Source organism: Corvus brachyrhynchos, unplaced genomic scaffold (assembly GCF_000691975.1).
Source record: "Corvus brachyrhynchos isolate BGI_N302 unplaced genomic scaffold, ASM69197v1 scaffold59, whole genome shotgun sequence".
Lineage (NCBI taxonomy): Eukaryota > Metazoa > Chordata > Aves > Passeriformes > Corvidae > Corvus > Corvus brachyrhynchos.
Genome location: NW_008246054.1, coordinates 5322456 through 5324835, shown reverse-complemented (window position 1 = coordinate 5324835; position 2380 = coordinate 5322456). Strand labels below are relative to the sequence as shown.

At 50.3% G+C, this 2380-nt stretch overlaps 1 protein-coding gene across 2 annotated transcripts in view; it reads right to left on the bottom strand.

The window, feature by feature from the left end:
* The window catches only part of PTGES (prostaglandin E synthase), a 31484-nt gene that overhangs the window by 18975 nt on the left and 10129 nt on the right, over nucleotides 1-2380 (bottom strand). The gene's annotated exons all lie outside the window — the stretch shown is intronic.

Sequence of the window (2380 nt, the reverse complement as noted above, 5' to 3'; positions counted from 1 at the left end):
CCAGGACTCCTCCTGCCAGCCAGCCAGACTTCTCCTCCTTGGCATCGTTCAAACACTGGCAAGGAGCCCTAGACAATTTGCACCAGCAACTGGCACAAATTTACATTGAATGGAGAGATCAAGAAGCACACCTTGTTTAGGGATAAGGCCTCTGGGCAAACTCAGGTGTGGATGTGTTAATTTTTAAAAAGGTTTTTTTCTGTGTGTTTATGCATTTCAAACCCTTTCCCTGTTACACAGAGTGGAACCCCAGTGCGGAGGGTTATGGATGGGGATGAGGAGCAGAAGATGACTGCAAAGGCAGGTGTAATGCTCCTGGGATCCCAACTCCTTTTCAGTTTACCAAGTTCAGGGGTCTCATGCTGGGTAGGACACATCCACACTTGCACCTTCCTGGCTTTTGGGATCCAAGGCAATGCAGCTGCCAGAAGTGTGTTCAACCATCCCATTAATCCATGCGGAAGCAGGCTGTTAATAGTTTGATCCTCCTCCACAGATCACATCCTGCCGGGACAGAGCCCTTGCCTGAAGGAGACCAGGTCCTAAGGGCAGTATGTCTTTAAACTACAAGTCATGCCTTAAAACCTTGAGCATGAGAGGTCTCAACCCAGGACAGGGTCTACCTAAACCAAACACCGCTAGCCAAAACCACCGCTTTTTTAAAATGAGAAATTATTAATAAAAATCCATGTGAGGCTTTGAAGGATTAGGTTGTCAGGTTAGACTGACCCCAGGAGCTGTAGCGAAAAAATGGAGCATTTCTCTGGAGGAGGAACTGAACTGTAGGAGGCAGAAGGAATGAAAAATTCATGGGAAGTGCTCAAGAAAAATACTGAAAAATAGAAGCCTGTAAGAGCAATTCTGCTTTGAAAAGATTATGGAATAAAAATCACCCTCGATTCCCACCCAGGTTATTTATTTGACCAACTGAATTATGCTACAGTATTGTGACTACATTTTTCCACCCCTGCTATGCTGGGGAATTTCCTGGCAGCAGCAAAAGGAGAGGGTTGGTTCAGTGGAGCACTGGCATGTCTGCTGGGGTGGCACAGCCTGGACTCCACCCTGATCCCAAAGGGAAGCCGACACTTCGTGCAATTACTGCTCAGATTCCCCAGAATTTTCCCGAATGCAATTACATCCCACAGCTGGGGCTAAGCAAAGAGCCCGAGGGGACTGCTCCAGGCTGGAGAAGACAGGCAGGATGGTGGCACTTCTCCAGCTTCCACATACTAGTGGAGAAGGCACAGAGCCCAGCTGGGATTTTGCTTGCCCTGAGCCCACAGCTCAGCTCAGGAGCTGAGCCACATTCCCAGCTTGTTCCAGTGCTACCGTGGACACTGGTGCCCTCTTTCTCTGCCATTTCTTCCTGCTGCTCCCAGCACAAAGCCTTGGAGCCTGCACACTCCAGTGATCACCTGCCCATGGCTGCACCCACCCTGGGAAACCCAGCTGCCAAGGGAGGCTGTGCTGTGCTGGCTCATCAAACACTATGACTTTCAAGTAAAGGCATGAGCGTTTTAGCTGTTTATTAGCGAGAAGGGTGCTCCACCTGCATTCCCTCCTTAGTCTGCACAAAAGCTCTCACCACCATGACGCACCTTCTTCCATGGATCTGTGAAATCCTGTTGCTTCACCTGTAGCTCCCTCTCCCCAGACTCCTGGGCTCCTCATGCTTGTTTCAGCGAGCAGAACACAGAACATACTGCACAGTCAGTAACAAGTGGTTACCAGCATCTCTGGCCTCCAGCATTAGCATCTGTTGTGGTTTGACACTGGCCAAACGCCAGGCACCCATGAGAGTCGGTCACTTGCCCTCCCCTGCCACAGATGGGCAGAGGAGAGAGAAAATTAACAAAGGGCTCATGAGTTGAGATTAGGACCGGGAGAAAACACTCCAAGGACAAAACAGGCTCAGCTTAGAGGTACAAAGTGAATTTATTACTAACAAAATCAAAGGAAGATAATGAGGAGTAAAACAAGCCCTTAAAACACCTTTTCTTCCCCCAACCCCTCCCTCCTACCAACCGACAGCACAGGCAGACAGGGCATGGGGGTTTGGTCAGTTCATCACCCAAGATTTTATTCCGCTGCTCAGGGAGAGGAGTCATTCCCTGTGAGACCATGGGGTCCCTCCCATGGGAGACAGTTCTCCATGAACTTCTCCAGCATGGGTCCACTCTTACAAGCAGCAGTTTTCTCAAAACTGCTGCAACATGAGTCCCTCCCACAGACAAACACTCCTCCTGAAACTGCTGCACCGTGGGTCGCTCTTCCACAGGGTGCAGTCCTCCAAAGCCAGGCTGCTCCAGCCTGGAAGCAGGGCACTCTCTCTCCACCAGGTCTCCCACTGGATCACAGCCTCCAGACATCCCTCCAC